Raw genomic sequence first — 12,791 nt, forward strand, 5'->3', positions numbered from 1 at the left:
CTTATCAGCGACTTCTGAATCTGCTGTTTGATTTCAAAGATGCCAATATGTTAGGTGCTTCATGTGAACTGTATCATCCACACTGTCCGCAGAGTCTTATTCCTGTAGTAGCCCAGGCTAGTCTTGAGCCCATATTCCACAGGCCTCTCTCTCCTGAATATTGGGTTACAGATGTGAACTGCGCATCAATCTTTCTTCTTTTCTTTCCTTTTCTTTTCTTTTCTTTTCTTTTCTTTTCTTTTCTTTTCTTTTCTTTTCTTTTCTTCCTTTCCTTTTCCTTCCTTCCTTCTTTCTTTCTTTCTCTTTCTTCTTTCTTTCTTTCTTTCTTTCTTTTTTTCTTTCTTTCTTTCTTTCTTTGCACAGTTAGGGAAACAGAAGTACAGAGAAATAAAGTAACTTTCCCCAAAGTCACAGAAGGCATGAACCGTAGAGTCAGTCCATACGTGAACCCATAAGTGAACTGGACTTGGGCTCTAATGTCTTTGCTTTTCAAGGCCCCACGCCAGAACCCCAGTGTTCTACGTGGTGCAGAGTACTGATTTTCTACCAGCAAATGGCAGGCGCCTTCTCTAGACACTCTGATTTTCTAGAAAGGTGCTATCCAAGTTCCTGGGTTCTAGACATGCTCTATCACTGACCTGCCCCTGGACCATGGTCCTTGCCTTCCTTATCCTCAACACCTCACCAGGAGCAAGAGTGCCGACTGCTTCATGTCTAGGGTCTTTCCCATCCCAATCAGGACCCCTCAAGTCTAAATTGGGCTTTTTCTGCCTCTGATGTGCTGCTTCCTGGCAGAGATGCTTCTCTTCACAGGCTCTTGTTTTGCCCTTAAGTGAAAAGAATATTCAAATATTTCCCTTGCAAATCTGAGAGAACCTGAAGGCAACAAAGGAAGCATGCCCGGGGAGGGATGACTTTCCACAGGATGATGCTCAATCCACTTGAGATGTTTCTGCTCAGCCCTCGGCCTTTGATCTCAGCTGTGTGACTCCTGCTGTTTAGGCAGTGCCCTGTCTGCACACTCGGCCTTGCTGTGCACAGAGTGAAAAACCTGTGTGGCCTCTGCTTTGGAGGGAAGAGAGACCCCCTCTCCATGCTCATGCTCCTTAGAGGAGGAAACAGCTTAGTTTTCAGGAGCTTCTTTTCGTTAGTTCTTCTGCACATGTATGAACTTTTTGCTTTATTGTGTGCGTGTATGTGCTATGGCATGCCTGTGGAGGTCAGAGGACAACTTTTGGGAGCTGGGTCTCTCCTCTTACTATGTGGATTCTAAACTTTGAACTCTTCAGGCTTTGCAACAAGTACCTTTACCTGCGGGAGCCATCTCCCAGCCCCTCCCTCATGTTTATCTGGTTTGGCAGTGAAAGGGCCCTTCCAAGGGTCTCTCTGAGGGCCGAGGGACCTATTGTTCAACATGTTGGGTGCTTTATATCAATCAACTACTCTCCGGGCACCAACCTTGATCACTGCTGACCATGCCTACTGTCCATGCTTCTGAAGTTTCCTCTCCCATCTCTATGTCTCTGTCACTGGCCTTGAAAATAGCTTTTGTTACCTTATATAGTGTCCCTCTATAGTTTGGGGGGAATGTAGTTTTTTTTTTTCCTTTCTCTTTAACATCTGCCTTGAAGTAGGGAATGGCTGTGCTCAGCAGGTGTTCCTGGTGCTATTGGGAAACCGGGACTTGGGGATCATGAGGAGACACTTCTGACAGTAGCTGGGTATGTCTCCCTCTGATGTTCAGCTGCTTAGCAACCCCCACAGTGCAGCCCTGCTTGCTTCTCTGTATCAGTTGGACCAACCACCAGGCGGACTGCCTGTGTCTGTATTTAGATTAAGGAGTTGCTTTTTATGCTGTGTGGACAGCCTAGAGGTCAGAGAGCACTATGGTTCCTATGTGGTGAGGGGGATGCTGTGGGTAGCTTTGTTGACCCCCTCCTGTCTCCAGCTAGTGTTCCCATCCCATGGCTCAGTGGCTGCTGCAATTCTCCACGTTCTGCCTTCTTAAAGACGGGACCTACTTTGCCCAGGGAGTGTTGCCACTTTCCTACCCCAGTGTGAGGGGGGCAGTCCAGGTGCATCTACTCAAGATGAAGTCAACTGTGGGGCAGCTTGTGCTTTACAGGATGGGTCCAGACTCTAGCTGTGGCTGCATCCGACTCCCCCACTCCTACATTCTTTTTCCAGAGAATGTTTGTTAAAACAACAACAACAAACACACAAAACCTAATCCCTATCTTTGGGTCTGCTTTCAGGGAGTCACACCTAAGATTCATGGCCATTGTCAACTAGGACTGTGTCACCAACAGAGGCTTATATAGACAGTTGTTCTAAAGAGTCCTCTTCCATTCACTCCAGCCTTTGCTTCACCTCCTGCCTTACTTTTCTCATTGGTGTAACAAATACTTCACCAAATCAACTCAGAGAGAAAAGGTTTTAACTTAGCTTACAGTCGCAGGGTACAGTCCATTAATGTGAGGAGGTCAAAGGTGGTAGGAGCTAGAAGCTGGTCACACTACATCCACAACCAGCAAACAGAGCTATGGACGTGTGCTAGTGTTCAGAGTGCTTTTTCTATTTTTCTACAATTCAAGATCTCTGCCTGGGGGATGGTGCCACCCACAGTGGGTGTGTTGTCTTACTTCAACTAACTTAACCAAGATAATTTGTCACAGGCATGCCCAGAGGCCCATCTCTCAGGTGATGTTGGGTCTCATCTAGTTAACATATGAAATTAACCATCAGTTTTTCCTTTTTCTTTTTTCTCCTCTAACTTTCTTGCTAGTTCATATTCTTATAGAATACTTAATAATCTGTCCATTCATTTATCTACCCACCATTGCATCTATCCATTCATCCAGAAGCTGGTTTCCAAATCCTCCAATCTAATAGAAGAATCTGGGTGCAGACACTGTTCCATGATGGAGACTGCTTGGTGCCACCTAACTATCTTGGCTGGGCAGTAGGACTATCATTTTCTAGCTCAGAAGAATTCCATCCATCCATCCAACCATCCATCCATCCATCCATCCACCCATCCTGTGTGTTTCATGTGCTTATTTTCCTAGAGCCTCCTCTCTGAGCTCTAGGCGCTGGTAGCAGCAGAGCAGGGAGTGGTTTTTTTTTTTTTTTTGCTTATAAATGGTGTAGGAAAAAAAAAAGGTAAATTTCCTGGCTACTGCATGAGTGCTTTATTGATTACAGAGCACCAATCAAATTAGCTGTCAGACGTGCATGCAGATGGCACTACGCAGAATGGATTTTCTATATCCCTTAATTGCATTATTTCAATCAGCAGGTGAGCATTGCATGGCCTGTAGTGGAGCTGGGGGTGGAGAATGGGTTGGGTTGACACACGATCTGGGCCAGGGCTTGAGTGACACAAGTATTTCAATATCAAGATTGAGGCATTAACAAAATGAGTCTGGTTACTTAATGGATTAGATAGAGGGTAGGGACAGCCTTCAGACAGGAGGCAGAGGCTGTCTCCCCCTCCCTTGGAGTCCAGAGATGTGTTGATCTCAGGTGCAAATAGACTGAGATGACTCTCGTCCATGTTTTGAAAGTGGGATTGCTTAGGAGCTGGAGCAAATCTCAGTTCTATTCACAGCCACCGCTCTTCAGAGTACTCTCAGGACCTCCATAAAGGGGCTAATTACTGCCCCTTCCTATCCTGATTTCATGTCTGTGGCTGTGCTAAACTACTTAAAAAAAAAAAAAAGAAAAACACTTAGGGAAGAAGAGGTTTACTTCAGCCCACAGTTCCAGGCTACAGGCAATCACAGAGGCAGAAGCTGGAAAGAGCTGGCTACATTGTGTCCATAATCAGGACCAGGACAAAGAATGCATGCATGCTTTTGCTCACTGCACATTTTCTACTTTGATAGAGTTCAAGGCCCAGCCCTAGGGAATGGTGCCACCCACAGTGGGTGGGTCTTCCCACCTCAATCAAGACAATCTCCAGAGACATGCCCAGGGGTAAACCCAGCGCCTCATTGAGACTCTCTTTCTAGGTGATTCTAGGTTGTGCCAAGTTGACAGTTAAAACCATCCCATTCCCTCTTTGCAGTATGGGGGTGTTAAAGGTTTAGCAAGCATGTGTGGTTGGTGCCCAATAAATGTTTCTCCCAAGGGCTGTTGTTCTTAGAGCCCAGGTTCCGCTGTAGGGTGGCTGTTTTAATGATGTTGAAAGCAACAAAGGCAGAAGTGTTTCTCAGGAATTCTCTTGCCAGGAAGGGTCAACCTTGGACTTGGCTCTTACTCTGCTGGGGCAAGGGACACATGGCAGTATTTGTAAAGATCCACCTGGAAGAACTACCATTTTTGGGTAGAGATGGGTTTTGTAGTTGTTCCTTCTCTATCACTTAGTGCCCAGAGTCCACTGTTGGGTCCAGTTTTGTGGTGACACAAGGCTCATATGATTATAGATCACTTAACAAAAGTGAAATAGCATAGCCATTTTAAGTGCCTCACTGGGTGCTGATTTACAGCTGTGGTTGTAGGGCTGGCCTCCTTGGCTCCTGTCTATCATGTTTGCCATTCCAGTACCTTCTAGCTGTCTACCTCTGGCCTCTCATGTTATAAAGTCCCCTCTCTTCCCCCCAGGCTCACTCGAGTGCTTTAACCTTTCATGGATAAGTGCAGAACAGAGCTGCCAGGCCAGGGTCAGCTGTGGGACAGCAGCAGGACCCGGCTTGCCGCTTCGAGAAAGAGAAGTTCTTTGGATACGAAAGACAGCTGTCATCATCTCCACCACCACAGCTAAGCTTGGTGGGGTGGGGCAGGCAGAAGGGAGCATGCAGCACTTGCTCCAGTCCATAGAATCATTCCTATCAGTGACCCGTCCTCAGACAATAGAACAGAGAGGTGTTGGGGGTGGGGGTCGGGGCACAAAAGGAGACAGAGGCCGCTCAGCTCAGTCCTTTCTCTATGGCTTTCCCAGATGGGGAATGAAGTTGGGGCACACAACTTGCTCATAGGGAATCCCACAGCAACAAAGATACTTCAGAAAGCTCATAGTTTAAAGTATTGACTCTTCAGAGAGAAAACTCTAAGGACCTCTAATTAGGAAGCTTGTGATAAGTGTGTATACTGTGTTAGGAAGGAGGGAGGATGTGTGTGTATCCCGACATAGACATCATTCATCTATGCATTCATTTGTTAATACAACAGATATGGGAGGGCTTCTGACATGCCCAGGCACGGTCAGGGCCAGAGCTTGGACCGCCCAGGGAAGGATGTAATGAAGGGCTTGAACATGGAGAAGCCATGGGACGAAGGGGCCATGTAGTGAATTAGAACCAGTGATTCACACTGAGAAGTCAAAGCCACCGTCATCAATCATTCAGAAAACAGCTGAGTCTGGCTGTGATTCAGGGCAGCTGTGTGTGGCCCCCTTCCATCAGAGCTATCTGACTGGAGGTGGGAGCGGTGAGCTCAGGGTCTCTGATGCAGGCCCCGGGCTGAACACAAAGATTAAAAAAGAGTGTGGCGGTGGTGGGGTGCAGGGAGGCAGCAGGGAGTGAGAGGCTGAGCCGAAGCTGACAAGCAGGAGCTCGGTGTGCAAAGGGAGTGACTGGCGTGTGGGAGGGAGTGGTCTTTGCTGACTGTTGAGTGGGAGAAAGAACGGAGCTGGTTGGTAAGTTCAGAGGCTTTCTCGAAGCTTCTTACTCTCTTATAGGAACAGGGATGCGAAGAGGCGAGGCGTTAAAGGATGGGTGGAGGGGGCCCTGATAATATGCAGGGAGAGACTAGGTAGTGCTCTGGGCTTCTCCAATTTTACCCAAGTGGTAGCACTGGGAGCAGTGGGGTCCCAGAGTGCGTGGCCATCTTCCTCAGAGTCACCATGCAGGCCCAGCAATGGCTGGTCCTCAGGCTCAGCCTAGGAGCCCCCACATCACCTCCTTTCCTTTCCACGGACCCAGGATGCCCGGGGTAGCTGTGGGTTGTCCACAGATTGGGGAAGCAGGAAACACTAAGGCTGGAACTCTGCTCCTCAGGCTTTGTAGATCCCCCCTCTTGAAATTTTCCTTCCTCAGCTTCTCTCCTTCCCTCATTTAGTAGGGCTGTGTTGGTGGCAGATAAATTTACCAGTTAGCCTGTAGGTGGTGGGGTATTGTGGTGGAGGGATGACTGTCCCCCTGGGGATCTTGAGTCTGAAGCAGGATGTAGGGACTTAGGGATGACTCAGCGCTGTTTCCCTTTGAGAAGACTTGAGCTGGTAATGTTAGCTGGAGGTTTTAAAGAAGGGTGTGGGGGAAACCTTTGCAAGCAACACCTACCGGATACTTGCTGGGTGCCGGGCATTGTGCTGAGCCTGCGACTGCATTGTTTGTTCAGTCCTCTCCAGGCCCTGAATGGGGACCGTGTCCTTGTTCTACTGATTCGGGAACAGTTATATAAACTTGAAACGAACTCTCCCAAGGTTGTGGACTAATCAAGATGGGATCCAAAGCTTGATTCTCTGGCTTCAAAGCCCTTAACGTACATTGTTGTCTGAGTTGGAGGTGGGTGTGTGTGTGTGCACGGGCACACGCCAGACAGCCAAGGGGCTGCCTGTGGTAGGTTCTTGATCATAGATGCTGTATTTGTGACCCTTCTTGTCACAAAAGACCTGACAGAAAGCAATTTAAAGCATTAAAGGTTTATTCTGGCTTATGGCCAAAGGGCATCATAGGACTTCATGGCAGGGCAGAGAGAGCAGCAGACAGCTGGTCATGTTGCCACTACAGTCAGGAAGCAGAGAGAGAACCGGAAATGAGACTGGGCTACCATACCCTAAGGCACTCCTGTAGTGACCTATATCCTCCACAAGTTTCCACCTCCTAGATGGAAACCAACAGCGCCACCATCTAGGGATCAGGTGTTTAAACCTAGGAGGCTGTGGAGGACAACACATGCTAGAACCATGGGTGGCTCGTGCCATCACCTCCTTTTTGTCTGTTGTTTTTTATGGCTCTTCCTTATTATGCTCCAGGAATTGTTGCTCATGGCTCTTGCACGTGGTGAAGAGGGACGACAGAGCCCTGGACCTGAAATGGAGACCACAGCTGTCCAGAGCGCTGTGTCCTGAGGAGGGTGATCATAAGCGCTCCCGGGGCAGCTCGAGCCACTGGGATTCGTGTTCTTCCCAAGGAGCCATTTGTTCTTTTGCTTTTCTGTGTCTCTCTGAGTAAGAGGCTGTCCCGATAGCTTCCTGTTTCTTTTCCCTTTGTACATTTTCCTTCTCTTGCTTCTGATATGCATTGCTTGTCTAACACCCCTCCTTCCTCACCTCCCATCATCATCATCCATCATCCCTGTTGTTGTTTCCCCCCAGTGGTCATCTGGTCACAGACCTCTGTGTCTCTGTTACTTCATACCATGGTGGCATTCCCATGAGGAAATGCCATAAGGACTGTTGGGTGCCAAAGGTTTGCATGCCCTGCTTCCCTTAAGTGAGGGGTTTTCTTTCAGGAACACAAGAGGCCTGTTCCCATTACTGACCTTCCATCCCACCCTGTGCTTCCCTCTTGGAGGCACCTCCCTTAGGGATCACGAAGACCTCCTTCCGGGGATGAAGCTAGGACTACCTTATTCTCAACTCAGACAGCCTGCTGTCTGAGTCCTAGGGCTGCATGAGTCCCCCTAGGGAGGCTTTGAGGATTGCTGTCCCAGCTGAGAAGCACATGCCTTTTAGCTCAGAAATGAAGCCTGGGATTTTTTTTCTCCAGGGGTTTATTAAGGCGCAGTGGGCATTTGACTATATAACGGTTGTCTGCAGCATGCTCACACTTCATGGAGTGCTACTGATGAGCCTCAGCTTGGTCCCTCGTCTGTCTCTAATACCTGCTCATGGGCTGAGCACAGCACTACTCTTTATTGTGACTGGAAAGTCCAGTAGGCTGAGATGTCATTTCCTCTGAGGCCCTCTCCTTACCCTAAGTCATGCTGTGACAATTTCCAGAGCCACCTGCCACCTTCATCCTGGCCCTGTTATCTCCCTATTCTCTGCCTTTGTGCACAAAAGCCACAAAACCTACCTGGACCTTACCATGGCCACCTTCTTCCCACCCCTTCCCACCAGGCTCACAGCAGCTAATGGGGGCTTTCACAGTTGCCAAGGGCTCCCCTGGGGCAGGACTGGCTTATCCATTGACTTTCTTGATACTGGTGGGTCCTGGGAATCTCCAGCCTCTTCATTGTTCCATGGTGCCATATCTCAGTTCTTTGAATTGGATTCATATTTACCTGCCCTTTTAAAACTGGGGAATGGTTTCTGGGTCTAGACATGACAACCGGGGATGGGGTCATGGGTAAGGGATCAGGGAGAAGGAGATAGCCAGCTTCTTACTGGCCTTAGCAGCTACGAGGTCAGCTAGGTCTTTACCCTTTCTGTCCCTAAGGGATTCCTGATTCTGCTCTGTAGTCCCGGGACTATGAGAGGGATTCCCCATGGGATTGTTCCTTCCCAGCTAGATCCATACACCACAATCTATCATGACTGATCCCCAGGTCTTCTAGAGAGAAACAGATGGTCTGCTGCCGCCTGAAGAACGTGCTGACTGAATAAGTTGACAGCAGAAGAAGTGATTGTGTGTCTGTGTGAGTGTCTCTCTCTCTTTCTGTGTGTGTGTGTGTGCATGCAAATGTATGTATTTGTGCACATGTATGTGTGGGTGCATGTATACACACATGGAAGCCTCAGATGTCATTTTTAAGAACTGTCCACCTTGGTTTTAGGGGTAGGCTCTTTCACTGGGACCTGGAACTAACCATGTTGGCTAGGCAAGCTGGCTGGTGAGCTCTAGGAGTCTGGGTTTTTCTACCTCCCAGAACATACATGTATGTTCGCTAGATGGATTTTTATGTAGGTACTAGATGTTAGCATTCCTTCTAGGCCCCACCCAACGTGGGGTTTGAACCCATGACCCTGAGATTAAGAGTATCATTCTCTACTGACTGAGCTAGTTTTGGGCAGAGCCAAGAAGGAATGCTAACACTGGGGGTGAGGAGAACTCAGGTCTTCTTGCTCGTTGAGGCAAGCACTTAATACAACAAGCTGATTCCCCAGCCCCTGGTTATGGTTTAAAACTCATGTTCTGGATCATTTGCTACAATTCCTTCAGCCCTTAGGAAGTCACCATCTTCATTTCAGCTTCTGCTGGGCTCAAGCTAGCTCTCCTTCAGGTCATTGCAGTGTCTTTTGTCGTTGCCGAGTATGCTACCTGCTGGAACTTTTCCATTAGTTTCTGTCCTGCTACTTCTGAAAGCTGATGGCTCTTCAGGTTCCCACATCTTCTTTGTCTGGGCTCTAGTTATCGCTCGATGTAGGGATGTAGTGGATACAATGCAAAGACATGATTGAGAAGAAAGCAATGCTTCCCCACTTGCCACCTGGCCTTTGGATGCACAGTTAGCACGCTGACAAGCCACTGGCTTCAATTTGCAGCTTGGGGAAATAATTCAAACCATAACATTGGGAGGCTTGAGACTTTGAACAGAGCGGAGTTGCCTCTGTTTAAAGCGGCGCTTCATCCGGCATGTGAAAGGAAGGCGCACCTTTCTTAATTTCATTCAGCAGAAGAAAGAATTTTGTTCACACTGTTCTTATTTTCATTATCTGAAGTCTGATTTTACAAATCGAATCTCTTCATACCCCTTTGAAGCTGAAGATGTCTTATCCAGCTGGGATCCTCTTCTACCCTAGGAGACAATGGTACCACCCCTCTTGAGTCTGTTTTTTCCTTGTTTTAGCTCATAGAGCCCAGATATGTGAAATCTCACAAGTAAAAAGGTCCTTTGAAAAAGATGGCCCTTAGAGCCCAGGAAACAGTATCTTTTCTTGTATCTTCCTAGTGGCATATGATGGGATGAGTTCAGTCACAGTAGCATTTTCTGGATGAGAGTAAGGCTTTGCCGTATGAGGTATGGCTCCCTGAAAGAGGACATGAATAGAGATGCTTCCTATCTGCAGGGACGGGGACATTCAGAACTGTCTTGGCAAGAGGAATATTTGCAAGCCAGTGAAGATGGTTGTAAAGTGCTTGTATTGAGAACATAAGGAACCCAGTTCAGATTCCCAGCACCCACGTAAAAGCCAGGTATAGAGTCATGCACCATACCCCACAAGCTTTGGGGAAGACAGAGTTCAAGGTTCAGTGAATGTGATGGTTAAGTTTTCACTGTCAACTTAACACAACGTAGGATCACCTAGCAAGAGATTCTCAATGAGGGTGCCTTAGTTAGGGTTTTCCTGCTGTGAATAGACACCATGACCAAGGCAAGTCTTTGAAGGACAACATTTAATTATGGTTGGCTTAGAGGTTCAGGAGTTCAGTCCATTATCAAGGCAGGAGCATGGCAGCATCCAGGCGGACATAGTGCAGGCAGAGCTGAAAGTTCTACATCTTCATCTGAAGTCTGCTAGTAGAAGACTGACTTCCAGGCAGCTAGAACAAGGGTCTTAAAGCCCATACCCACAGTGACACACCTACTCCAACAAGGCCACACCTACTCCATTAGGGCCACACCTTCTAGTAGTACCACTCCTGGGCTGAGCATATATAAACATCACAGAGGGCTTGTCTATACTGCATGGACTTGTGGGTTAAATGAATTGATGTATGAAAATCCAGCCACCATGGGCAACACCATTCCCTAGGCAGGTGGTCCAGAACTGTGTAAGAGTAGAGAAATTGAACTGATTACAGACAGGCATCCAGGAATCCAGGAATCCATTTCTCTCTGTGCTTTTGATGTAACTAGCTTTCTTGAGCTTCTGTCATTGTGAGTTCCTCACATTAATGGACTTGTGACCTGGAATTCTCAGTTACAATAAGTCTTTTGTCCCCTAAGTTGCTTGGTACCAGAGTATCTTTATCACAGCAACAGAAAGGAAACTAAAACCGTGAGAGCCCCGATCTGAAAAGTAAGGTGAAGAGAGACAGAAGATGTCTCAACCTCTGGCCCTGACACATGCATAAACAGATGAGTGGAGACTGCTCTCCTAGTGAAAGATAAATAAATAAAGGAACATTTGCAGGGTCAGAACATTTGCTGGGCTCTGGGTAGCATTTCCCAGTGTCAGGAAAACCTAGCATCTGCTGGGTTTCAGTGAGGTTTTGATGCGTGCCATGGCTGAGCTGGGTCACTCAACCACTGTAACCTGGTTCCTTCAAGCCTGTTGTCAAGTTTGAGGGCACTGCCTTGCTCATATGGTCTTAGATTCTACATTGGGGCTACATCTCTCGATGGGACTTGTTCAGCCAACAGTGAACAGAATCATTTTGTACCCTGGAGGAGAATGTAGACAGACTCTCCTGGCTATTACATGGTACTTAGCTGGCTTGGTCTAGACTTTGTGTTTCAGAGCAGGAATTGAGGTTGGAAGATGATGGGAAGGGGTAGTTATTCTTTAAAGTTTCATTTGAAGAATGGTGAGTGCTAGCAAAAGTCTTGATCCAGATTTCTTGTTTTTGTCAAACTGGGCATCCATTCTCAGGGTCAACAAAGGGTGTCCATCGGATGTCGGTGAATACGAAATTATCACGATAGTCTGATTTTAGAGTCCTGAAGGTGGCTTTGGTCTCTTTTGTGCATCCCTTCCCTTAAGTCTCATGGAAGGTGCTATTCATCACAGCTCTTACTGCTGGCACAGAGCTCTGTCTCCTCTCTCTTCATGTCAATTGTAGTGTTGCTCTGATCACACCCCTGATGGTCACAGTATGTGGTCCAGGACTCCTTCCCCAGAATCGAGAAGACTCCAACTGCGCACCCAAGCTAGGAGTCAGTATTTGGTAAAAGACAGAGCAGTAGAGACAGGATTTTTGAAGGTTGATTGTCTTTTCGATTAACAATTCAAAATCATGACATATGTGTCTAAGAGATATTCCTCTCCCAAACAAAACAAACAGATCCAAGGAGTGGGAGGCTGGTGGTGATCACAGCTCTGTGCAAAGCGTCATTTACTGACAGGGTAACGTTGTGTCTCAGTAATAGGCCATTTTCCCCATCGCTGCACAGAGCTAACCAACCTCCACTTTGCATCTAAGTTTTCATCTCTGGATCTCGGGTAAGCTTCTTTTTATTTTCCTGGCAAAGTCAACACAATGAAATCTGCGGTACTTCTAACCATCTTTTAAAATGGTATTTGAAATTTCATATAAAACAGGAAGGACAAAGAATAGCTAAAAAACAATTTAGAAGGAGGGTTTATGCTTCCTGATTGGAGGCTCTGCTCCAGCTGCTGCAAGCAGGACGTGAAGACCCTGGCATCAGCTGAAACAGACATGACCCAAACAGAGCAGAGTGCAGGCGCAGACCCTCACATATGTGGTCAATTGATTTTCAACTACAATGCCAGGGCAATTCGAGGGAGAAAGGATAATCTTTTCAACAAATGGTCCCGGGGCAGCTGGATGCTCATGTGGGGAAAAGAAGAGACCTAATTTTCCCTCATACGCAAAGATTAAACTAGATCACAAACCCTTGTCTGGATCAGATTGGCCTGTGAACATGCCTGGGAATTGTCTCGGTTGATAATTGGTGTAGCAGGGCTCAGTCCACTGCGGGTGGTACCATCCCTAAGCAGGGGGTCCTGGGTTGTATAAGGAATCTAGCTGAGGCTCAGCCTGTAAGAAAGCCAGTGAGCAGCTTTCGTCTGTATTTTCTGCATTAGGTTCCTGTTTAAGGTCCTACCCTGACTTCCCTCAAAGACAGGCTCTGATCTGGAGATATGAACCAAATAAACCCAGTCCTTCCTGAGTTACTTATGGCTTATTTTTATCACAGTGTTGGAAAGTGCATTAGAC

The 12,791-nt window shown here is 47.3% G+C and overlaps 1 long non-coding RNA gene across 5 annotated transcripts in view; it reads left to right on the plus strand.

Moving 5' to 3' along the window:
• Gm30366 overlaps positions 1–12,791 on the plus strand; it is an 84,302-nt gene that overhangs the window by 63,341 nt on the left and 8,170 nt on the right. Inside the window, exon 1 of one of the 5 annotated variants that reach the window (XR_879840.1) lies at positions 5,502–5,638. The exons of 3 other annotated variants lie outside the window; for them this stretch is intronic. This is a non-coding gene — a long non-coding RNA (predicted gene, 30366). Of the gene's footprint in view, positions 1–5,501; positions 5,639–10,492; positions 12,053–12,791 lie in introns of those variants that run through there. One more of the 5 variants, XR_879839.1, reaches the window with a different exon arrangement.

The sequence above is a fragment of the Mus musculus genome, chromosome 11 (genome assembly GCF_000001635.26).
Source record: "Mus musculus strain C57BL/6J chromosome 11, GRCm38.p6 C57BL/6J".
Taxonomy (NCBI): Eukaryota; Metazoa; Chordata; class Mammalia; order Rodentia; family Muridae; genus Mus; species Mus musculus.